This window comes from Macaca nemestrina, chromosome 9 (assembly GCF_043159975.1).
Source record: "Macaca nemestrina isolate mMacNem1 chromosome 9, mMacNem.hap1, whole genome shotgun sequence".
Lineage (NCBI taxonomy): Eukaryota > Metazoa > Chordata > Mammalia > Primates > Cercopithecidae > Macaca > Macaca nemestrina.
In genome coordinates this window covers 80,181,322-80,208,064 of record NC_092133.1, presented here as the reverse complement: position 1 = coordinate 80,208,064, position 26,743 = coordinate 80,181,322, and the positions used below count along the sequence as shown (strand labels likewise).

The 26,743-nt window shown below is 39.6% G+C and overlaps 1 long non-coding RNA gene across 1 annotated transcript; it reads left to right on the top strand.

The window, feature by feature from the left end:
* On the top strand, positions 1-26,743 carry LOC105495999 (uncharacterized). Its single transcript, XR_011607460.1, has 9 exons — positions 1-181; positions 2,315-2,350; positions 18,405-18,589; positions 23,488-23,588; positions 23,884-23,932; positions 24,075-24,447; positions 24,820-24,920; positions 25,821-25,874; positions 26,599-26,743. It is a non-coding gene; the product is annotated as an uncharacterized lncRNA (long non-coding RNA).

The window sequence follows — 26,743 nt, the reverse complement described above, 5'->3', positions numbered from 1 at the left end:
CACATTTTGGAGAAAGCTTCCTGACTGGAATAATAAATTGTGCTTGAAAAACATAGAAATAGAGGAGAGGGCAAGGTTACTTCTGAAATGGAAAACTAAGTGGCACATGGTTTGAAAACTCTCAGAATCACTGGCATTCCTTGGTCAAGCTGAGTGGAACAAATCACTCCCCAAACAAAATGTAAGTCAAGATTTCTTTTCAGATGCTTCAAGTTCAGTTTCTTTCAGTTCTCTCCATCCCCTCCCTGTTCCCTCTCCCTCCTTCTCTCCCTCTTTTCTTTCCTCCACCCCCACTGAAAAGCTGTCAGTATAAACATCACATACCCCTTTATGGAAACCGAGGTTAGAGTTAAGAGATGATTCACCTTTTGGCGTTTTTGTGCTGGCGGCTCCCACCTCCAGATCTTTTTTTTTTTTTTTCCAATACAGAATCTTTCTCTGTCACCCAGGCTAGAGTGCAGTGGCACAATCTCAGTTCACTGCAACTTCCAGGTTAAGCAATTCTCTTGCCTCAGCCTCGTGAGTAGCTGGGATTACAGGTGCATGCCATCACACCCGGCTAATTTTTGTATTTTTGGTAGAGACAGGGTTTCACTATATTGGCCAGGCTGGTCTTGAACTCTTGATCTGCCCACTTTGGCCTCCCAGAGTGCTGGGATTACAGGCATAAGTCACCATGCCCAGCCCACCTCTAGATCTGTAGACAATCAATCAGCCTACTCTGTTCTGGAAGACCACACCCTATACAGATCCTTCCGGTGTCTATAGTAGCATTCTGAAAGTGGTTTAAGTTTCCCTAGTGCAAGCCAACTTTACAACCATTGTTGATGTTTGGCATTAAGCAAACTCCAGATATAAACATGAATTAGGCAGGCAAAGAGTGCCTGTCTGGAGATGGAAATAGGCACTTAAAGATATAGGCATACAAACAAGATAGCTACTTCTGAGACAGTGTCAAGTGCTGCAGGGTACAGAGAAGGGAATAGTTAATGCTGCCTGGGAGGGGCTTCATCCAAATGGCTACTTAGTTGGGTGTTAATGGACTGGGAGGAACTCTAGGGGACTGAAGGGAAGGCAAGAATGGGTGAGGAAGTGTGTCATGAAAGGGCAATCTAGCCATAGAAATACTATTCAACAAGGCAGAAGGAAAACTTACTAGGGACATGAAGTAGCTCTGTGTGTTAAAAGCATGGACGTGGAGCTGTTGGAGCTAGTTGGGAGTAGGAAAGAAAAGAAATATTATGCGTGTGTTGGAGTAGTGCATTTGGACTAGGCCCTGCATGTGGTGAGTCTCTAAGAAAGCCTAGTTCCATCGAGTGTGGTTCTAGGACCAGCAGCAGCTGCATCCCTGGGGGTTTTCTAGGAAAACAGACCCTCGGGCTTCGCTCCAGACCTTCAGTATTGGAATCTGTACTTGAACAGTGTCCTGTGTGCAGGTTTAAGTTTGAGAATCACTGTATTACATGGCTTTAAGCAGATTAAAGGCAGAGTAAATATGTTTAAAAATAGCACTGTAGCCACAATGTGGAGGATAGGCTGGAAGGTGTAGTGATGGGGTTGGAAAAACTCTTGAAAAGGCCACCACAATGGTCTGGATAAGAGGGGTTACTCACCACTGATGGCCAAGCTGTTTGGCTTTATGCAATGCTGCCACAAAGCAGACCTTTGGCTTTGAATTCTAACAACTGTTTCTGTCTTTCAGCTCCCTAAGTAATAGTATCTACTTCTTTGAGATTTGTAATGATTAAATGAAATTGTGTACCTAAAGAGTCTGACTCATGAAGTGCCAGTCACTTAATAAACCCTTCATAAGTGGAAACTTTGTTACTATTAGGATAAACAAGGATTTGATTTTGTCCAAGTGATTTACAAACTGCAATTCTCTTGAATCAACTCTAAATGATTCTTAGGCAATGCATGAGACAAGCAAGAGACTACTCCCATCCACAATCTCCTCCCTGTTGGTTTTATAGTACTCCTGTCAGTCTAATTCAATCCAAGCCAGTTTCATTCTATTCCATTCCATTCCTTAGAAAGCCTTTGAATGTAAAGCACTTCACAGAGTATCCATATTTTGATTTAGTGTTCACCCTTACATGAAGGGTTAGGCTGCTGCCATCTCCATTTTACAGAACAGGAAAGTGAGGCTGAGAAAAATTTGGTTACTTGCTAAAGATCACACAGTTAATAATGGATGTAGGATTTGAATCAGGATTTAAAATGTTGAATATGTGATTTCAAGTTTCATAGTATTACTCCCCACCCCCTTCTTCAACATGCTGTACTAACAGGTTATCTTTGTTTCTGATTGCAGTTTTCGGGTTAATGCTGGGCAACTTGTCTCGAAAAGGTAGGACTAAGAGCCCAACGAAATGGTGAATGTAAGTTTGTAAGAGCTGTCATTTGTCTATTTTATTCACTGTGCCTAGAATAATACCTGATCTTAGTAGTGCTGAATACATTTTTGTTGAATGAATAAAAAAATGCTTTGTGAAGTGCAATTGCTGCATATTTGGGGGATAGTTTCATGTAATCTGGAAATAACTTGTCATTTCTCATGTTAGTTTCCTGTTGTGGCTAATTCTTGAATTGCTTTGTTTTCCTGACTAGAAATTAGCATTTATAAAACTGTAAACATTCACATAACATTTATTTCAGAATGAGAGAGCCATTATATTCATGATGATAGTGCTTGTTAAAGAGTCTACATCTCTCTAGATAAATTCAAGATGGTGTTATAATCATTATTGCTGTGGAAGGAGATCAGAATATGCCACCCCTAAATATGCCACTTTGGCATAAAAATTATTTTGAGCTGCAGGCCATTGAGAATCAACAGGTACAGAAAGAAGCCTTCTTAGACCTTCTCTTATCTGATTAAGAGCAGAAACTTCTGAGAAATGAGGACTACCATGAATCCTCTCTACCAGGTAAGTTTTATGGCACTGAAGGCGATGGAAAGTCAGCATCAAGATGGCCCTGCACAAACTTTACTAAACAATCCTTATCTTCTGTTAGGTTCCTTATATATTTATCTTGCCACAATTTACTGTTCCCAGAAGCTCAAAACTCTATTCCTTTGTTTTGTCATTTCTCCACAAGTTTATTCTTCTTTGTTAAAATGATATATGAGCCTCTAGGTCTGCCCACCTTTTTGAGTTTTCATTTTATTTCTGTGAGGCCCTCCACCATATTTATAAAATAACCACTCTCTCCTGTTGATCTAAGTTTAATTTGCAGGGCCCCAAGGACTGAACCTAAGAGTAGAGAAAAAAGTTTGTTTCCTCCCCATTAATACAGTAATCAGGGTTCTAAAACCTAATGAATTAAAATCAGAAAATGAAGATGATATATAAAACACCTGTGATATAACAGACTTCATACTTTTCATGTTATTTTGTGTTATTTAAAATCGGTTTGGATTTGGTCTGCTATCCAGTTGCTCTCCTGTTTTCTGACTTGATTCTTCCTCTTTTTCAATTGCCTTGATAATAGAGATTCTTTTATTTACTGTTTTCCTTGAAGTGCCCAAACCAGGTGTGGTGGTGCTAGTAAATACTTCATTTTGCCCCATCATCTCCTTTCACATTTTCTTCTTTTTTTTTTTTTTTTTTTTTTTTTTTTTTTTTTGAGACGGAGTCTCGCTGTGTCACCCAGGCTGGAGTGCAGTGGCGCGATCTCGGCTCACTGCAAGCTCCGCCTCCCGGGTTTACGCCATTCTCCTGCCTCAGCCTCCGAGTAGCTGGGACTACAGGCGCCCGCCACCACGCCCGGCTAGTTTTTTGTATTTTTAGTAGAGACGGGGTTTCACCATGTTAGCCAGGATGGTCTCGATCTCCTGACTTCGTGATCCACCCGCCTCGGCCTCCCAAAGTACTGGGATTACAGGCTTGAGTCACCGCGCCCGGCCACACATTTTCTTCTTTTGTCTCATTTGTGCAGAAAGGATCAGAGCTGGTGATTCCTGATTGACAGCAGTATGATTTCTGCTTCCAACTATTCATCTTGTTGAATGCTTTGTGGTGTTTTTTACCCCAGTAAAATTTCTGTTTGAAATTCCCATAGAGCAGAGCCACCCTAGCCTGAGGCCCAAGCACCAGGCAGGCCATGGAAGTCTAGAGAATGCCGTGTTGCCTTCACAGAGACTGTTCATAGCACTGGACTTTGAGACTGGCACATTACAGCCTGAATGAGATTCATCTTGCAGGAAAAGTAGTGCGAATAATTGAATATGCCTGCCTTGTTGAGTGTCCAGTAGCACAAGAAGACTGAGATCAGCTTTAGTCTTGCATGGAATTCCTCATGCACTCTCTATTCCTGGTTTTTGGAGACCCACACTAGAGGAAAATATCATGCAACAAAGCAAAATATGAAAAAAAAAAAGGCTGCCAACATGATTGTCTCACTAGAGTGGGATAATATTAGTTTCATTTGCCATTTACTTCAGCAAGACATTTCTCAACTCTCACAGGTTATCAGTAAAAGCTGAATTGCCATCATTTTTATGTCTTCTTTCTCAAACTGAGAAGTCAGTGGTCTTAATAATTTCATGAAAAATGGTGACATTGCTGTTTAATAGGTATCAACTGACAGAAAGCTACTTTATAAGTCTAATTTCAGGGATCCCCAAGGATGGGGAATATTTGATTCCTTTTTTCCAGAAAGGATCTGTCTCACCCAGTATCATCTGGACAAGGAATTGTATCAGTTAGGGTCTAGGCAGGAGACAGAAACCACATAGTAACTTGAACAAGAAAGTTTTATATAAAGAATTACTATTTACAGGAACTTCACTAAAAGGGGAGAGGAAAGAATTCTTAGAATATACTTGAGGGCTCTGAGAGCATACCCAGTGAAAGACAAACTTGGAAAGGGGGGCCCTCTCCAAAGATGGGATTCAGACCTTATTTGAGAAGGTATGGTTACAGTTCACTGAATGGCAGAGAAAGTCATAGGGTTGCCTGAGCAAGCCTAGACTGACAGGAAACTGCCTGCTGGGTGCTGATGAAATTTGTAGGGAAGCTGCCTTGAAAGGAGTGCTGCTGCACTCACCATGAGGCCAGTTGGGGAACCCATGGAACTCACATGAATCCACCTGGTTAGGAGGATTGCTGCTGAAGCTAGGGCTCTTTCAAAACTCCCTGTTAGCTGCCCATGGAGGATGTTACTGAACTTACTGAAAGGGAGCTAGCTGGACCACCCACGGTACCCCCCAGGATTCTGCTTACATTTGTTAGGGGAGAGCTTCATTTGGTGTTCCATGCACACCAGCCCAGGAACCAGGAGGAAAAGCTTGTTCTTCAGCCTGTGTCCCTCCCATGTTTTCTACTGATGCTAGAGCTTAACATTATGCAGCTGTGCCAGCAGGCTAGGCAGGGCAGTGAGGGGTGGATTTGGAGCCCTGAGTCAGGAAATTGATAGGCGGCACGGGGAATGCTGAGGCTCAATTCTTCTACCTTCCGGTGTGTGCACCCTTTCACTATGTTATGTGACATGCTCTTAATGATCATCATTCTTCTCTTCTAGTTAATTGTATATCAAGAGAACGATAATTATGGTTGATTTTTGGTAGGTATTTATGAACAACATGAGAACCATAGGATTTAGCACTTCTTCTAAGCCTTAGTACATTCTCTGATCTGAATACTTAGGCAAATGACCAAAATTTAATATCATACATTTGGGGCCAATTTGGCAACGCTTAAGAAGTACTAGAAAAATTGAGGCAATTAAACATGAGCTGAATTTTTAATTTAATTTCTATTCATTTAATTTTAAATTTAAAAAATGATATATAGTTCAGTTATTGGACAACTTTAAGAATGTTTGGAACAATTTAGAGGAGCGTGTGGCACATTTTATGGGCCAAGCTTGGAAGGTTGTACTTCACTTCTGTTTTCATTCAATTGGCTGTGTCAGGGAGGAAAAACTTTTCCTCTACTCTCTTAGGTTTGTGACTGGGGGCCTGCAAACTAAACAGACAAAAGACAGATTAGCAAAGAAAGGACAGATTTTTATTGATGTAGTACACAGGAGTTCACGAAAAATATGCTTCAAGGAGGCAATTCGAATTTGGAGTTTATATACCATCTTAATAGGGAAAGTGGGAGGTGAAAGGCACTTACAGGAAAACCAATTTTTTTTTTTATACTTTAAATTCTAGGGTACATGTGCACAATGTGCAGGTTTGTTACATATGTATACATGTGCCATGTTGGCATGCTGCACCCATTAACTCCTCATTTACATTAGGTATATCTCCTAATGCTATCCCTCCCCCCTTCCACTACCCCATGGCAGGCCCCGGTGTGTGATGTTCCCCATCCTGTGTCCAAGTGTTCTCATTGTTCAATTCCCACCCATGAGTGAGAACATGTGGTGTTTGGTTATCTGTGCTTGCGATAGTTTAGTCAGAATGATGGTTTCCAGCTTCATCCATGTCCTTACAAAGGACATGAACTCATCCTTTTTTATGGCTGCATAGTATTCCATGGTGTATATTTACCACATTTTCTTAATCCAGTCTATCATTGATGGACATTTGGGCTGGTTTCAAGTCTTTGATATTGTGAATAGTGCCTCAATAAACATACATGTGCATGTGTCTTTATAGCAGCATGATTTATAATCCTTTGGGTATATACCCAGTAATGGGATGGCTGGGTCAAATGGTATTTCTAGTTCTAGATCCTTGAGGAATCGCCACACTGTCTTCCACAATGGTTGAACTAGTTTACAGTCCCACCAGCAGTGGAAAAGTGTTCCTATTTCTCCACATCCTCTCCAGCACCTGTTGTTTCCTGAATTTTTAATGATCACCATTCTAACTGGCATGAGATGGTATCTTATTGTGGTTTTGATTTGTATTTCTCTGATGGCAAGTGATGATGAGCACTTTTTCATGTGTCTGTTGGCTACATAAATGTCTTCTTTTGAGAAGTGTCTGTTCATATCCTTTGCCCACTTTTTGATGGGGTTGTTTGATTTTTTTCTTGTAAATTTGTTTAAGTTATTTATAGATTCTGGATATTAGCCCTTTGTCAGATGGGTCGATTGTAAAAATTTTCTCCCATTATGTAGGTTGCCTGTTCATTCTGATGGTAGTTTCTTTTGCTATGCAGAAGCTCTTTAGTTTAATTAGATCCCATTTGTCAATTTTGGCTTTTGTTGCCATTGCTTTTGGTGTTTTAGTCATGAAGTCCTTGCCCATGCCTATGTCCTGAATGGCATTGCCTAGGTTTTCTTCTAGGGTTTTTATGGTTTTAGGTCTAACATTTAAGTCTTTAATCCATCTTGAATTAATTTTTGCATAAGATGTAAGGAAAGGATACAGTTTCAGCTTTCTACATATGGCTAGCCAGTTTTCCCAGCATAATTTATTAAATAGGGAATCCTTTCCCCATTTCTTGTTTTTGTGAGGTTTGTCAAATACAAGGTGGTTGTAGATGTGTGGTATTATTTCTGAGGGCTCTGTTCCATTCCATTGGTCTATACCTCTGTTTTGGTACCAGTACCATGCACTTTAGGTTACTGTAGCCTTGTAGTATAGTTTGAAGTCAGGTAGTGTGATGCCTCCAGCTTTGTTCTTTTTGCTTAGGATTGTCTTGATAATGTAGGCTCTTTTTTGGTTCCATATGAACTTTAAAGTAGTTTTTTTTCCAATTCTGTGAAGAAAATCATTGGTAGCTTGATGGAGATGGCATTGAATCTAAAAATTACCTTGCGCAGTATGGCCATTTTCACAATATTGATTCTTCCTGTCTATGAGCATGGAATGTTATTCCATTTGTTTGTGTCCTCTTTTATTTCGTTGAGCAGTTGTTTGTAGTTCTCCTTGAAGAGGTCCTTCACATCCTTTGTAAGTTGGATTCCTAGGTATTTTATTCACTTTGAAGCAATTGTGAATGGGAGTTCACTCATGATTTGGCTCTCTTTTGTTTGTTATTGGTGTATAAGATGCTTGTGATTTTTGGCCATTGATTTTGTATCCTGACACTTTGCTGAAGTTGCTTATCAGCTTAAGGAGATTTTGGGCTGAAATGGTGGGGTTTTCTAAATATACAATCAAGTCATCTGCAAAGAGGGACAATTTGACTTCCTCTTTTCCTAATTGAATATGCTTTATTTCTGTCTCCTGCCTGATTGCCCTGGCCAGACCTTCCAACACTATGTTGAATAGGAGTGGTGAGAGAGGGCATCCCTGTCTTGTGCCAGTTTTCAAAGGGAATGCTTCCAATTTTTGCCCATTCAGTATGATATTGGCTGTGAGTTTGTCATAAATAGCTCTTATTATTTTGAGATACATTCCATCTATACCTAGTTTATTAAGAGTTTTTAGCATGAAGGGCTGTTGAATTTTGTCAAAGGCCTTTCCTGCTTCTATTGAGATAATCATGTGGTTTTTGTCTTTGGTTCTGTTTATATAATGGATTGCATTTATTGATTTGCATATGTTGAACCAGCCTTGCATCCTAGAGATGAAGCCAACTTGATCATGGTGGATAAGCTTTTTGATGTGCTGCTGGATTTGGTTTGCCAGTATTTTATTGAGGATTTTCGCATCGATGTTCATCAGGGCTATTGGTCTAAAATTCTCTTTTTTTGTTGTGTCTCTGCCAGGCTTTGGTATCAGGACAATGCTGGCCTCATAAAATGAGTTAGGGAGGATTCCCTCTTTTCTATTGATTGGAATAGCTTCAGAAGAAATGGTACCAGCTCCTCCTTGTACCTCTGGTAGAATTCAGCTGTGAATCCGTCTGGTCCTGGACTGTTTTTGATTGGTAGGCTATTAATTATTGCCTCAATTTCAGAGCCTGTTATTGGTGTATTCAGGGATTCAACTTCTTCCTGGTTTAGTCTTGGGAGGGTATATGTGTCCAGGAATTTATCCATTTCTTCTAGATTTTCTAGTTCATTTGCGTAGAGGTGTTTATAGTATTCTCTGATGGTAGTTTGTATTTCTGTGGGGTTGGTGGTGATATCCCCTTTATCACTTTTTATTGCATCTATTTGATTCTTCTCTCTTTTCTTCTTTATTAGTCTTGCTAGCAGTCTATCACTTTTGTTGAAGTGTTTTTTGTGTCTCTATCTACTTCTGTTCTGCTTTGATCTTAGTTATTTCCTGCCTTCTGCTAGCTTTTGAATGTGTTTGCTCTTGCTTCTCTAGTTCTTTTAATTGTGATGTTAGGGTATCAATTTTAGATCTTTCCTGATTTCTTTTGTGGCCATTTAGTGCTATAAATTTCCCTCACACACTGCTTTAAATGTGTCCCAGAGATTCTGGTATGTTGTGTCTTTGTTCTCATCGGTTTCTAAGAACATCTTTATTTGTGCCTTCATTTTGTTATGTACGCAGTAGTCATTCAGGAGCAGGTTGTTCAGTTTCCATGTAGTTGAGCAGTTTTGATTGAGTTTCTTAATCCTGAGTTCTAGTTTGATTGCACTGTGGTCTGAGATACAGTTTGTTGTAATTTCTGTTCTTTTCCATTTGCTGAGGAGTGCTTTACTTCCAACTATGTGGTCAATTTTGGAATAAGTGCGATGTGGTGCTGAGAAGAATGTATATTCTGTTGATTTGGGGTGGAGAGTTCTGTAGATATCTATTAGGTCTGCTTGGTGTAGAGCTGAGTTCAAGTCCTGGATATCCTTTTTAACTTTCTGTCTCATTGATCTGTCTAATGTTGACAGTGTGGTGTTAAAGTCTCCCATTATTATTGTGTGGGAGTCTAAGTCTCTTTGTAGGTCTCTAAGGACTTGCTTTATGAATCTGGGTGCTCCTGTATTGGGTGCATATATATTTAGGATAGATAGCTCTTCTTGTTGAATTGATCCCTTTACCATTATGTAATGACATTTGTTGTCTCTTTTGATCTTTGTTGGTTTAAAGTCTGTTTTATCAGAGACTAGGATTGCAACCTCTGCTTTTTTTTGTTTTCCATTTGCTTGGTAGATCTTCCTCCATCCTGTTATTTTGAACTTATGTGTGTCTCTGCCCCTGAGATGGTTCTCCTGAATACAGCACACTGATGGGTCTTGACTCTTTATCCAATTTGCCAGTCTGTGTCTTTTAATTGGAGCTTTTAGCCCATTTACATTTATGGTTAATATTATTATGTGTGAATTTGATCTTGTCATTATGGTGTTAGCTGGTTGTTTTGCTCGTTAGTTGATGCAGTTTCTTCCTCGCATCTATGGTCTTTACAATTTGGCATGTTTTTGCAGTGGCTGGTACCAGTTGTTCCTTTTCATGTTTAGTGCTTTCTTCAGGAGCTCTTGTAAGGTAGGCCTGGTGGTGACAAAATCTCTCAGCATTTGTTTGTCTGTAAAGGATTTTATTTCTCCTTCACTTATGAAGCTTAGTTTGGCTGGATATGAAATTCTGGGTTGAAAATTCTTTTCTTTAAGAATGTTGAATATTGGCCCCCACTCTCTTCTGGCTTGTGGAGTTTCTGCAGAGAGATCTGCTCTTAGTCTGGTGGGCTTCCCTTGGTGGGTAACCCAACCTTTCTCTCTGGCTGCCCTTAACATTTTTTCCTTCATTTCAACTTTGGTGAATCTGACAATTTTGTGTCTTGGAGTTGCTGTTCTCAAGGAGTATATTGTGGCATTCTCTGTATTTCCTGAATTTGAATGTTGGCCGGCCTTGCTAGGTTGGGGAGGTTGTCCTGGATAATAACCTGAAGAGTGTTTTCCAACTTGGTTCGATTCTCCCCATCACTTTCAGGTACACCAATCAGACGTAGATTTGGTCTTTCCACATAGTCCCATATTTCTTGGAGGCTTTGTTCATTTCTTTTTACTCTTTTTTCTCTAAACTTCTCTTCTTGCTTCATTTCATTCATTTGATCTTCAATCACTGATACCCTTTCTTCCACTTGATGGAATCAGCTACTGAAGCTTGTGCAAGTGTCACATAGTTCTTGTGCCATGGTTTTCAGATCCATCAGGTCATTTAAGGTCTTCTCTACATGGTTTATTCTAGTTAGCCATTTGTCTAATTTTTTTTTTGAGGTTTTTAGCTTCTTTGTGATGGATTTGAACATTCTCCTTTAGCTCGGAGAAGTTTGTTATTACTGATTGTCTGAAGCCTTCTTCTCTCAACTTGTCAAAGTCATTCCCCGTCCAGCTTTGTTCTGTTGCTGGCGAGGAGCTGCATTCCTTTGGAGGAGAAGAGGAGCTCTGATTTTTAGAATTTTCAGCTTTTCTGCTCTGGTTTCTCCCCATCTTTGTGGTTTTATCTACCTTTGGTCTTTGATGATGGTGATGTACAGATGGGGTTTTGGTGCAGATGTCTTTTCTGTTTGTTAGTTTTCCTTCTAACAGTCAGGACCCTCAGCTGCAGGTCTGTTGGAGTTTGCTGGAGGTCCACTCCAGACCCTGTTTGCCTGGGTATCACCAGCAGAAGCTGCAGAACGGCAAATGTTGCTGCCTGATCCTTCCTCTGGAAGCTTTGTCTCAGAGGGGCACCTGGCTGTATGAGGTGTCAATTGGCCCCTACTGGGAGGTATTTCCCAGTTAGGCTACTAGATGGTCAGGAACCCAGTTGAGGAGCCAGACTGTCCGTTCTCAAAGCTGTCAGACAGGGACATTTAAGTCTGCAGAAGTTTCTGCTGCCTTTTGTTCCAGCAATGACTTTTAAGAAAGGTAAATGGGCCCTTAGGAGAATAGATTAGAGATATGATAGTTTTGTGACAACTTTTGTTTAGGTGATTTCTTATGCTGTTGTAGACATCTCTTTTCTGGTGATAGGAATTAATCTTCTCTGCCCTGGGATGGGGTTTATGACAGTTGAATTCTTTCTGTTTCTAGGCAGGTAAGAGGAGTTAAAAAAAAGTTTTTGCATCTGTTGATTCTCAAATGCCTTCAGCCCCAAATGATTTTTGTGCCACAGTGGTGTATTCTGAACCCCTTTACTGGAACTCAGTCACTTGGTCACAAGGACTAGGCCCATGAGGTGCATAATCAGTCAGGATCTTTCTCATGAGGGTTAGATAGGAATTTACCCACCCTGGGCACCAGAGGAGGGTGCTGTGTGGTTTAACTCAAGCATTTGTGCTGTTTCTGTGGACTTCATTGTTACTTCAGGGGTGGATCCAATCAAAGTGCATCTCAGGACTTCCGCTGAGATGCTGGATCACACTCTGTGGGTTGGGGTAGCACCAGGAGGTTAACAGCCACTATCCCCATGAGGAGAGAGTCTGAACTGTTGGGAGACGTGGCCAGGAGACTGAAGTTGGAGCTCCTTCAGAGAAGCAGAAACAGGAAATAAGTCCTGTTGATGTCAGTTGAGGTCCAGATCCAGACCTGTTTGAAGCCAGGTTGTATAGTTGTGTGACCTAATGCATCTCCTTTTCATCTAGGCCAGTTTAAATTGAGTTTTCTGTTGCATGCAGACAAAAGAATTCTAACTACTGAATATGGTGTACTACTGTAATGGGTTCTTTTGTTTTCAAACCAAGATCAAGTTATCTCAGGAAAATTAAGGTGAATTATAATGTTTGGCGTTCCTTGTGGCTTTACATTTGTCCTGAATTTTTCATTTTTAATGATATTTTAATGTTAAGAGTAACATTAAAATAAGCCAGGATGACTTTGGTAGACCGTCACCAAAGCTTTGTCCTTGTAGCTTTTACCAATGTGAAATGCAAGTGAAGTGAACTGGGTATCATTTTAATCCAGGATTAAATCTGAAAGAAGGCCATGATAATCTGTTTCTCTTTTCCAGACTCTTTATTATTACAATGTAACTAACACCCTCTGTGAAGGGTAGGATTTAGGGCACTCATCCATAAAGTACAGGCATGTGCTACATAATGATATTTTGGTCAATGATGGGCTGATTGACAGTGATTTCATAAGATTATAATACCATATTTTCACCATACCTTTTCTACACTGCACAGTGTGTGGATATGTTTAGCTACACAGATACTTACCATTATGTTAAATTGCCTATAGTATTCAGTACAGTAATATGTTGGACAGGTTTGTAGCCTAGGAGCAATAGGCTATCTCATATAGCGTGGGTGTGTAGCAGGGTATACCACCTAGATTCGTGTAAGCACACACTTTGATGTTCACACAATGATAAAATTGCCTAATGATGCATTTCTCAGAATGTATCCCCCTCATTAAGTGAAGTATAATGTGTGCACTTTAGCTAGGAATGGCGATAGCTAACCCTCTGGCCTTGTGGGCTATTGAAGAAGTATTCCATTGCTGCCTCAGCTGGCCACTTGCTCAGCTAGGTATCTGTGCTGTGGCCTGAGCCTGTGAAATGCACAAAGTTACCACAGGCCATTGAGAAATTTAGAAAATTATTGGTGAGGTATGTGACCTAAATGCAGAAAATAGAGGCTGAGCAGTCCTGGCATAGAGCCTATAGAGGACATTTTGGACATTCTTGCTAAGGTGGTTTTGTAACCTTTGGTGTGATATAAATGTAAAACTCCTTATTTTATTTTTGGTAACACTTGTATAATTGGCACGAATTTTAGTTACTTTTGGTGTCCTCTTTCACTCTTCAGTGTCTCAGTTTGGATGACAAGTCGTGTGGTAGGTTGTTTTTTCATTAGCCTTCCAGTTCCAGTTCTCTGTTAACTGGCTCCTTCTCTGATTTTTTTATTTTTATAATATTTTTTTATTTTTTATTTTATTTTTGCTTTGATTTCTGAGACAATCTGATTGGTCTACCTTGTGGAAATGCTAGATCATTTGTTGTTGGTTAACCAAGTGTCTGTGGCCCTTGAACCAAGTGCTCTGTCTTGGTCCAATTATCTGTGGGTAGGATCGTGTCAGGTAGGAGTGGGGGTATCATGTGATAGAAAAACATGTCTGCACACAGAGCAAGAGGTTTGGCTTAGAAGTGGATATGGGCATGACAGTTATTTTGACTTCCTCTGTAAAGCACTTAAAACTAACTGTCAAGTCTTATAACAGAGTGAAGAATTGCTACATGAAGTCCAGGCACGGTGACTCGTGCCTATAATCCCAGCACTTTTGGAGGTCAAGGTGTAAAGATCACCTGAGCCCAGGAGTTTGAGACTAGTCTGGGCAACCTAGGAGACCTTGTCTCTATTAAAAAAAAAAAAGAAAAAAAAAAGAAATTGCTATGTGAAAACTGAAGCATTGATTACTAACATCACTTACTAAAATACAAGCCCTGAAAGAAGGTCTTGTTGTTCACTGTTGTGTCCCCAGCAACTGTAAAAAGTATAAACAAAAACTAAATTTTAAACTTCCCAACTGACTGAATAGACACCTCCTCTTGGACAAGGAGATTATAAAGAAAACTAAAAAACTAGTTCAAGCCATCATGAGAAGGGGAGATAGGACATGTCTCATTGTACTCTCCTCACTTTGGAGTTCAGGCACAACTCACCAGCACTAACAGAGGCCAGGCATGGTGGCTTGTGGCTTGTGCCTGTAATCCTAGCATTTTGGGAGGCTGAGGTGTGAGGACTGCTTGAACCTAGGAGTTGAAGGTTGCAGTAAGCTATGATTGTGCCACTGCATTCCAGCCTGGATGACAGAGTGAGACCCTGTCTTTATAAAATAAAAAATAAAAAAAAATTAAAAGAAGCTATTAAAACAGACATCTTAACACTGACAAAACAGACTCTTTGTAGTAATACGATATCAAATTCCAACCTGACTTGAGTATAGCATAACACGACAGATAACCCTGAAAGAAATCAGAAAATATTTTACCCCAAAATATATTTCTTTGACATATCTTTATTTTATTTTATTTTATTTTATTTTATTTTATTTTATTTTATTTTATTTGAGATGGAGTCTTACTTTGTCGCCCGGGCTGGAGTGCAGTGACGTGACCTTGGCTCACTGCAACCTTCACCTCCCAGGTTCATGCAATTCTTCTGCCTCAGCCTCCTGAGTAGTGGTAGCTCACGCCTGTAATCCCAGCACTTTGGGAGGCTGAGGCGGGCAGATCACTGAGGGTCAGGGGTTTGAGACATATTTTTAAATAGCCCCACAAAGCTGTTTCTTGTGGGGGAAATTTACATTGTGTAGAGAATCCCTTTCCCTTTCCAGGTTTTTTTCTGATACTGAAGAGATTAGCAGAAAGGTCTAGTTCCTTTTAAGTGTCTGAATAGAAAGCATTTACCTTCTATTGCCTCCAAGGGCAGCTACCTACAAGACTTCATCTACACAGTAAGAACCTTGGTCTCTACAACTCTTATCTTAGCCCAGAAACTCCTTTCTGTTGATTCCAGGTCTTTAGATAGTAACTTTACTATTTCAACCATCTGTGAATCAGAAAATCTTTGAATATACATACGAACTGTAAGCCCTCACTATGAGTTGCCCCACCTTTCTGGATTGAACCAAAGTATACATTAGATGTATTGATTGATGTCTCATGTCTCCCTAAAGTGTATAAAACCAAGCTGCAGTCTGACTGCCTTGGGTACATGTTCTCAGGACCTCTTGAGACTATCCCTTGGGCCATGGTCATTTATTTGGCTCAGAATAAACCTCTCTAAATATTTTACAGTGTTTGTCTCTTTTTGTTGACAAAAATGATGGATCCACTTAATAGTCATTCAACAAATATATATTAAATAAATGAAATACATATTAAATAAATAAAATAAATAGTAGATTGGTTTCAGCTGTTGGGTTCAGAAACAAGAAAATGTTACCTACTCTTGAGGAGTGTGGAGCAGTTTGTTGTTTGGAACAGTTGTGTATTGTTGCTCCACTGAGTAGGGACTCCCTGGGATGGGGCAGCAGGCTGAGAGACAGGAGGCAGCCAGGGTAGCCATGATTTATACCTTGTCTTTTCTCTCAGTAAGTCCTAGAAATCTGAAAACAGAGCAAAAAGTATTTATTGAGCACTCAGTATAATATATAATAAAGCATAAACTCCCCATGTAGGATATAAGGTGTGTTCTCCATGGTCTGGCCCCTCTCTGTAGCCCCCCATCTCCCACCCTTCCTATAGCTCTCCCTCTAGGCCAGCCATACCTAACCACTCACAGTCCCCCAAATAAGCCATCATTTCCCATGCCCCAGTGCTATTGATTCTGCTTATAGAGCTTTTTTTCTCTTCCCACTTGGTGAGCTCATATATTCAGTCCTTGATACTCACCTCTTGTATTGGATTATTATTGCTGCATAATAAATTGTCACAAACTTAGTAGCTTAAAACAACACACATGTATTTTCTCACACCTTCTATGGGTCAGACATCTTGGCACGGCTTAGCTGGTCCTCTTGTCAGGATCTCAAAGGCTATCACCAGTGTGTTGGCTGAGCTGCCTTCCTTTCTGAAGCTTATGGTCCTCTTCCCAGCTCATGAGGTACTTAATAAAATTCAGTTTTTTTGTGGTTGTAGGACTGATGATTTTGCTTGTGTTCTGACTGTCAGAGGGAGCTACTCTCAGATCCTAGAGGCCCCTGTGGTTAATTCCACATGGTCCCCTCACAATATGGTGGCTTTCTTCTTTAAGGCTAGCAAGAGAATCTTTTGCTATAGTTTGCTGAGATAGAGACTTGTATAACAAAACAATCAAGGAATTAGCTCTCTCTCACTTTGACAACACTCTTTAGGCTAGAAGCAAGTCAAGTATTTCATACACACACTCAAGGGGAAGGGATTACGTGTGGGTGAGACTCACTGAGGGTTCTCTTCAAGTCTGTCTGCCACTGTCCACCCTCTGACCTCCAGTGATTCACATTTCTCCCACATGCAAATACATTCATCCCATCCCAAGGCCCTTAAAACTCTCACTTTATTACATCTTCTCTTTGAATCCCTCCCTATTCCTCTTCTTCAACAAAGTTGGATTTCCCTGCACCTGTATTTTTGCTTTATTTTTTTCTATAATGCTGGTCAAGATAAACTGCAAAGACCTTGGATTATCCATGGGGCCAATTTAGGTATATCATCAATTTCCCCAGAATACAATTATATATTATAAAACATTCCTAGCTTACGTAGGAGGGCTTTGAGAACAGAGAATTACATTATACTCTGCACAACAAAAGTTATCCCTCTATCCGCTTTAAATGCCTCGCCTCCTTTCCCAAAGGTCTCATTCATGGGAAACTGCCCTGTTTGCTGTTCTTCCTCCCTGACACCTACTCCCTTGCCTACTTCTCTTTTTGTCTCTTCATTCACAGCCCTTTCTCAGCCACACACTTTCCAATCTCCTCCCATTATCTGGGATTTTTCCTTCCAGATGTCTTTATCACTTTTCTCATGTTGCAAACTAGACTTCTCTTTCACAGTTTGTATACCTACCTTTAATGCTTGTTCAACAAAATTAAAGATCATTCTCAATATCCATTGTCCTTGGAACTCAGGAATTACAAACAACTGCTTAATAAATATTTTTCCCATCATGATAGCACCCATCACATCTTCCTCCTTTGTTGGCACACATTAAGTAATTCATTCATTGTTGAATGAATTAATAAGCATCAAGATAATTTACCCAGACAATTCAAAGCCAAAAAATTCCACTATGGTTTATTTGCTCTATCTTTAGCCTGAATTGGCAAATTTTTAGCCTTAATTAATAAAAATAGCCTAGGTTAGCATTCCTGTATATCCGGGAACCATAGAATCTGGCTCGGAAAGGGCTTACCAGTCAGTCTAACTCAGTCTTCACCCTGGTGCTTGAATTCCCTCTGCAGCATCCTTATGTGGTTAGTCTTCTGCTTTAGAAAAGTCAATCATTTCCCTCCCAAGGTGGGCTCACCTCTTTTTCAGCTTTGAGAGAGTCTGCTAAAGAGAGTATCCACTAAAAGAGCTTAGGGCACGGCATATGAAAATGTGGGAAGGGTCACTGTGATTGAAATAAAGCGATTCACAAACATTCCTGTTGCCTGGCCTTCTGGGCATGCGGTAAGATGATGCTTCTTCATCCCCTTTGAAGCTTGGTTGGCCATGTGACCTGCTTTGGCCAATGAGGTGACTAGGTGTGATATCACTTTCTGCAGAGCTTGAACAGCCAGCATGTGATCTACCATATTGCTTTTCTCATGCCATGGTGGTTGTGAAGCACACATGGAGAGGAATTCTCTATCAGCCTGTGTCCTAGAGTGACTAAAATGATCCAGATACCACTCACCATCCCTGATCTGCATTAGACATGTAGAGTATGTGAGAAATAAATGTTTGTTGTGTTTAGCACTGAGATCTTGGGGGTTATACTGCAGCTCATTCTGATATGGTCACTGAAAATTGGGCTGGCCAGGGTGATTACATTTCAACTCATCCTCAAAGTAATTTGATAGACTCACATCTGCAAATCTTCTGAGGCATATATAAAAGATGTTGGACAGGGTACCCAGGCTGACCTAAGAGCTTCTGTTGACAAGAAATAAATTTGCTTTTGACTCTCTTTTTAATGTTTTATATGATCTTTTCCCAGGAAGTTTTGACTCTATAGAGCCAGTGGATGTGGACCATGGACTTAGGAAGAGATTTGGACACAAAGCAGAGAATACCGAAGAGCTGCTCATTTGCACTGAAGTGGTTTGCTGGCTTTCTGCCTAGATCTGACATCTCTTCAAATGGACAGTCCCAACTCTCTCTCAATTCTCTTCCCCCTTCTCTGTAAGTCACAAATGCTGCATTTGGAGGAACTTCATTTTAACGAGGATAAACATCACATAATAAATGATGCATTTTTTCCCATAAAGCAAACCATTTATAAATGTTTTTAGTAATTGTTCATATTGGAGCACTTGGTGGAAGTCTTATGATCTATAGTGTCCAGTGAGGCTTCCATTTAAAGGGGAGCAGAGACAATGCCAAAGTTGATAGAAGGGATGATGGGGAGATAAACTCTCGAGGCCTATATATTATCCACCCGCAGTGATGGAAGGGCCACAGGAAGGACGGTGATTATTCTATTTGGCAAGCCAATTGTCTGTCTTTGGAAAATGATAGGAAGAAGAGTGGAGTCAAAAATAATACCTTTCTCACGCCCAGATATAAACGAGCTATTTACAATCCCTGCTGCCTTTTAGGTTTGGGTTTTATTTTTCCTCTGAACAATAGATTAAACCTTCGAGGAGGTTTGTAGTAAAAGAGGAGGAAACTATAAAAAACACCACATACTTGCAGACATCTGCAAGAAACCATATTATTTGTCCCCTTCAAAGGAATCTCCTGGAGAGACTATAAGTTTATTCAAATAAAATAGCTGTGTTGCAGACTTTTAGAGCTTTTTTTTTTGAAATTTGTCTTTTCGAATATTCTTTACACATAATTCATTCATTCATTCATTTAAGTAAGGACATTGAATGCCTGTTATTTATTGAGTACTATGCAAGAACTTGGGAAATAATGAGGAATAAATTGATCCTAGCTCCCTGAAGATATTTACCAGCTACTGGGGGACCACAGACAAGTAAACCAGACACATTCACTATGGGTTTGATCAATGCGGTGGTAGACATATGCACAGCATGCTGTGAGAAAAAAATAGGAGAGGCATCAAATGTGGACTAATATGTAATCAAGGAAAGATTCCTGGAGCAAGTGGTTTCTCAACTTAGTTTTGAAGAAAGCAAATAGGAGTTATATGAACAAGAGGAAGGAGGGGTGTGTGCAAAGGTCTGGGGGTAAGCAATAACATGGCAGATTTGGAGAATAGCAAGTCTTTTACATGGGTCTTAATTTTTTTTTTTTTTAAAGAGATAGGGTCTTGCCATGTTACCCAGGTTGGCCTTGAACTCCTGGACTCAAGTGATCTTCCTACCCTAGCCTCCTGAGTAGCTGGAACTACAGGCATGCTGCACCTCACCAGGTGGGAAGTTTGCTGACACTGCATACTTGGGCTTCAGTTAGGAGACAGATGCCCAGGGCCTCCTGCCAATGGGATGTCTTAAAGAAGTCTTTCCCAACATTAAGCTGGAACTCCAAAGGGTTAAACCTAAAGGGAGGATAAAGTAATGAAACCCTATTGCCTCCCTGCCACAGTGATGGGACTGTGGAGAAGCCTGCCTTTCTACTGAACAGAGCAGGAAGCAAAAAGAAGAAAAAGATAACCCATTCCTGAGAAGTTGTGACAACAAATTGGCCTTTGTGTAGATACACATCTGCCTATACTGGTTCCCTGGGAGTACTGGGCCACCTCAGGCCATGCAGTTGGCTGAAAGTGGTCTTCTTTCCAGGGGACCTGGCAGAAGAAAGCAAAAAGCATCTCTGGAGGAAGACCATTCATTCTAGACCTCGGGCACTCTTTACAAATTATTTCTCAATGTGCAGGTAACAGTAAGCAAGCTCACAAAGAAATAAGGCAACATAAATGAGAACCAGCTGCTTACCCACACCCCCACCACCCCAAAAATATAGGAATAGGCCATAAACACTTCAAATGCTATAATTATCAGGCACAGATTCTGAAACAATTGTTTCCTGGTTTAAAGAAATAAATGAGATGTTTAAAAATATTAACAGAACAAGCATCTATAAAAACAACAGATTTGCAGAAAAAATATATAGAACTTCCCAAAATGGAAAATTCAATAATTAGCATTAAAAATTCAGTGGATATGTATGGCCAGATTAGACTCATCAGACAAGTAAAGTACTATATATATCAGAAGAAATTATCCATAATATAACACAGAAGAAAAAATAAGACAGAAAATTCAGAAGAAAGAGTAAGGGACATGGAGGAGATAGAGATCAGAATCCCCCAGAAGCAGAGAAAATCAGGCAGAAGTGATATTTGAAGGCATAATACATGATATATTTCCAGAATTGATTGAAATGACTTAATGCACAGATTCAAGTGAATCAGAAGCATAAAATGAAAATATAAAAATTAAATAACAGTAGAAATCTTAAAGCAGTCAGAGGAAAAAAAAAGTTGACTTCAGAGAAGTGGCAATTAAAATGACAGTTGACTTTTAAACAGTAAGAAGTCAGAAAATGTGTTAAATATGCCAAAAAAGAAGGATTACCAAACTAATATTCTATGCCTAGCAAAAATATATTTCAAGAATGGGAACACAATAAAACCACTTTAATATAAACAAAAACTGAAGTTTTTTTTTTTTAATCACTAGGAGGTATTAAAGGATGTACTTTAAGTAAAAAGAAAGTTATGCCAGATGAGACTGAGGAACAGAAGGAATTATGTGCAAAGAAAGTAGAAAATATGTGGAAAAACATAAACATTAGATGTGTGAAGCAGTAATAATATGTAGTGATTTTAAAAAAGAATCAACATATCAATTTTCTAAAGTTTTTATATTATCTGAAAACAATGTGAAAGTTTTTATTAACTTTAGACTTTGATCATTTAAGTGTACATATTATAATTCCCAGAACAATCTCTAAAGGAACACAGAAAGTACAATTGCCAAACCCACAGAAAGTGTAATATAATGAAATAAAAATATTGGCAATTCAAATGGATGCAAGAAAGGAGAGAAAAGGAAGGAGAACAAAAGAGATGGAATGAATGCAATGAGCAAGAGGTGATGACAGACTTAAACCTCACAATGTTAGTAAAATTGCATTAAATGTAAATGTCGTAAATGTTCAAGTTAAAATTAGAAAGATTATCAGCCTAAATTAAAATTCCATCTAGTAGCATATGCTATTTACCAGAGTTCATCTAAAATTTTTAAGGACTCAGAGAGTTTGAAAGCCAAAAAATAGAAATATCAACCAAAAGAAAGTTGGCACAACTAAATTATTATTAGAAAAAATAGACATTAATGCTAAAAGTGTTACTAGAGATAATGAGAATTATTTCAAAATGATAAAAGGTCTAGTTCATTGTGATAGTATGAGAGTTTAAATTTGTTATAATTCTCATAGCATTGTCTAAAAATATATAAAGCAAAAGTTGATAGACTTATAAAAAGAATAAAGTACACAATCATGGTGGGAAATGTAAACATGTCTCTCTTATGGAAAATGTGTTAACATAAAATTTAAGTGAGTTGTTGCCTCTGAGTGAGAAGAGGTTTGCATTAGGAAGGGTACATACATAAAGGGCTTCTGGAGTTCCAGAATCTTCTGTCTTTGTGTAGGTGGTGCTTAAAGACTTTATAATTATTGAACTGAGCATATGAACTTTACTTCTACATGTATATTACATAGACATATTATTTTGCCTGCATATCACACATATAATAATATTAAATGAAAACAGAAAGATGAGCAACCAGTATTAAGAATTTAGATGGCACAACTTATGAGGTAGAAGGAATATTTAAGGAAATGGTGTCTTAGAAGGCAAGTGCAGAAAGTATGTCAAGAAAGTTGGTTGAACAACTGTTTCTGTTGATAAGTCAATTAACAAAGCCTCTTTGTTCAACAATGTGGATGCCATTGGAGACTTAGAAATGAGTTGTTTTATTGAAATAGTGGAGGCAAAACCTGAATGGAGTAGGTTGAGAAGACACAGGAGGAGAAAATCAGATTGCCATTGTATTTGTTTGTTAAGGTTGCCATAAACAGAGTTCCACAAACTAGGTGACTTAAAAAACAGAAATGTGTCTCATATTTCTGGAGGCTAAAACCCCAAAATCAAAGTGTCATCAGGATTAGCTCTTTCTGGAGGATTTGAAGGAAACTCTCTCCATGCCTGTCTCCTAGCTTCTGGGGTTTGCTGGGAATCTTTGGTGTTCCTTGGCTTTTGTTGCATCAGCCTGATCTCTGCCTTCATCTTCACTTGTGTGTCTCTATGTTCTACAAGGACACTAGTCATATCCGATTAGGGGCCCAGTCTACTCCCATGTGACCTCGTCTTAACTAATTACATTTGCAATGACCCTATCTCCAAATAAGGTCATATTCTGAGGTGGCGAGGGTTTAACTTCAACATACAAGTTTTGGTGGGACACAATTGAACCCATAACAATGAGTATAGACAAGCTTTAAAGCGGACAGAGAAATGGAATTTGGTAGAAGGAGATGTAGAATAAAAAATATATATAGTTAAAGATGAAATGATTAAAATTATGTATGTTGATAGAAATTACCCAGTAGAAAGGAGAAAAATTGGTAATTCAGGATAGAGAGGGAACAATGGCTTGAGGGAGATCCTTGAGTGGGTAAAAGGATACAAGATCCATTGTCTAAGCAGAAGCATAGGACTGAGAGATGAGTGAGGACAACCTTCCCATAGTAGCAGGAGGGAAGGCAGATGTATATGTGCAGATGGGGGTAGGCTGGTAAACATGGCACTGGAAGGGTGTGGAAGTTTTCTTTTGTTTGTGTTTTGTGAGGGAATAGAAATAAACTGATAGGGTTGGGAGGAGGTGAGAGGCGTTTGTCAAAAGAAGAGAGGCTGTGAAATAGGCTTATGGGATAACGAGGTAAAGGAATGTAGCAGGACTGCCAGGGCACACTAAAAGCTTGGTTTAGTAACTGTGAATTTAAGTCAGTATGTTTGGGTGCTTGTTTCCAGCTGCGGTTAATTGTGGGAGTGCAGGTAGAGAGTAGGCACAAAGTTGGATTTAACTAGGATTTTTTTTTTTTTCCAGATGAACACTGCAGAGTGAGAGAGGCAAAGGAATTGAGGGAATTTGTAAGGGAGTGATTATAGGATGGACAATGAGGTTGGATCAGTGGATTGAAGATCCTGGTAAGGTTAAAAGATTCTGAGAATTGAGTATTGTGGAATACATTGGGAAAATCACACCACTCCTCTGTTCAAAAGCCTCTGTGGTGACGGATCTGAGTAATAGCAAAAGTCCTTACCGTGGCTGATTAGGGTGCCCTACAAGATCTGCTTTCCCGTCCCCTACCCATGTTTCTACCCTTGTTTCCTCCTTCTCCCCTCAGGGTCCTTTTTGACCACACTGGTCTACTCATTGTTTTTTGAACACCCGGAGAAGCTCCCATCTCATGTCCTTTGCATTTGCTATTTGCTCTTTCAGGAACATTCTTCTTCCAGATGCCTTCCTGGCTCAGTCCTACAGCATTCAGGTCTTAGCTCAAATATTTCTTGTGTGTATGTGTGTGTGTGTGTGTGTGTGTGTGTACCCCTGGCCACCCTTTAAAAAAGTGGACCTCTTCAATACTGCCTAACTTTCTTTTTTGCTTTTTTTTTTTTTTTTTTTTTTTGTAGCACTTATTACAAATTAAATAGTATACATTTGGTTTATCATCTCTCTCAACCCTGTGTAAGTTCAAGAAGGGTATAGATTTTTGCCCGTTTGGATCAGTCCTATATCACCAACATCTTGAACAGTGCCTGGAACAACATTCATTTCGCTGGATGAGTGAATGAAATATAGAAATGATGAACAGAGTCTAAGGCTTCAAACTGAGCTTAGAGAGAAAGAACAAATATGGATAATGCATAAGACAATCTAGAATATGACTTTGAGAGTCATGGCAGATATATAGCAGAGGACAAATTTTTTGGAGAATAGGATGTCAAGAAAACGAGAGGCCTGGGAGTCTTACTTCCAAGAATTTCAAAATCACTAGGAATTATGGTGAGTCACGTTAGAGACAGTGACAAGGAATGTGGAGACAAAACTCAGGGATGCCGAGGTCCATTGAAGACTTCAATAGGAGGAAATTGTCTAACGGTGTGGGCTTCAAGACTGGGTGTTTAGGGAGGAGAAAGGGAAATAGTTTTAGGGTCTGCTACAAAGAACAAGCAGAATACCCTACCCCATTACCAGGCCCAGTGATAGGAAGCATGTGCTTTAGAAAATCACAAGCCCTAGAGAGGGCTGCAGGGGAAGCAGTGTTCTCAGGGAGAACAAAGTTTCTGTAAAGTGGAAAAACAAAGGGAACTCTTCAAAAAAAATTATTGAAATAGAGATTTTGCTGATATTGCCTTGTGATTTTATATGTTACAGAGGAAAGGGTCTTTAAGAGTTGGAGTAAAACTAGGGATTTGAGAAGGAGAGGATCTGAGTGACGAGGAGTCTGAGAGTCTTGGTCTTCTTGTGATGATCAGGTAACCAGCAAGGAGGAATTAGCCTTGCTGGAATCAATGTAAGCTGTTTGGCAAAGCTGTGAATGTCAGAGGATGGGGAACGAAGAGAGAGGTGGTGGAATCTGGCCAGGATTATTACATACTTGGGCATTTCCTCTTCCCTTCTGCCAATGGTAATGAGGAGGCTGGGGAGGATGGTCTTATCTGGAGCATACAGGACTGGAATAAATCCATATTCCCTTTGTATTAGGTTGCTAGGGCTGCCATCACAAAGCATCACAGACTGGGTGACTTTAACAATGGAAATTTATTTTCTCATGGTTCTGGAAAGTGGGAGCCAACATCAAGATGTTGGCAGGGTTGGTTCTTTCTGAGACCCCTATCCTTGACTTGCAGATGGCTCATGCAAGTCAAGGACCTAATGACCTCATTTTACCTTGATTACCTCTTTAAAGGCCTTATCTCCAATACTGTCAAAATTGTTAGGGCTTCAACAATTCCGGGGAAACACAATTCAGTCCATAACACTTTCATTTTGGAATAAATACACAGTCACCCAAAGGGACCATTTTTAGGTAATTGTTATTATTACTCCTTTGTTGCAGAAGAAGAAACAGACCCAGAAGTTTCAGTAAGTTGCTCCATCACATTGCCAGGGCAGATTCTGAAACTCACTCTAAAGCATCAAGACAATCATCCCTGTGCAGATCTAGACCAGTGTCTGGAACATAGTGGGTACAATAAAGAGTAAACAAGCGAGTAATTTTTATTCCAAGTGACTTCTCTGTATTGCCAAAAATGAAATCTGAATAAGAAAGTTCATCACTATTGAAGAAAGACAAAAAACTTCAACATTTATTGATTATCTGTAGTGTCCAGTATATTAACCAATGACGTTATACTTTATATTTTTTGTTCCAGAATAGCTGTGTTCAGACTGTAGCATAAGAAGCCCTGTGGATTATTAAAGATATGGTAAAATAATTCCATTCCAAAATATAATTTCTGAACGAACTTGGGAATAAATGCATGGTTTTCCACAATGATGACTTCAAAGGAAATGGTGCTCACTTGGATCTTTGATGGGACCTCTCTCTGTTGCCCAGGCTGACTTTGAACTCCTGGGCTAAGGGATTCTGCCACCTAAGCCCCCTACGTAGCTGGGATTACTGGAGTGTGCTACTGTGCTTGGCCATGGATCTTTTAACATTTTATATACTAAAAGAGAAACATTTTTATGGCTTCAGTTCACATACTTCTATTTGTATTACTGTAAGCAGATTACTGTGTTTGGAAAGGTCAATTCTCAAGGCTTCTCTTTCTACTTAGCAATTAGTTCCATGCTTTATATGTGCAATGTAAACTGTGTATCAGTTACCTGGAATATTTTTGTTTTGAAGTGTTTTCCTTTTTGTTTCATCTAAAGAAATGCTCATAACCCATTTTATTAGACTCAGAAAAACCTTCTTGTTCTATTCCCAAATCATCCAATGTCAAGTTTGCCAAAGTTGACTGGTATGGGAGAGGTCTTTACCATACTGGTGAATTACACAAGGTCAAAATTTATTTGCTTCGATTTTTAAAGACATCCAAGGGGGAAAAGGGAAGTAAATGCTTGGTTATTTATTACAGTCCTGACTCTCAATGTGGTTTCTAACTTCAGTGTCCTGTCTTTGTTGACTGTACCTTCACGTTTCAGTGCTCCTCCAAGGGGGCTGTTGGGCTCCTGGAGTTATCTGTCCATCAAAGCCAGAAGCCAACTCCTGGAGGCTGAGCTCGAGCCCAGGCATGTCTAGGAAATGTCTCTATCTAGGTATTACCTAACAGGTGATTTTCTCATTCTG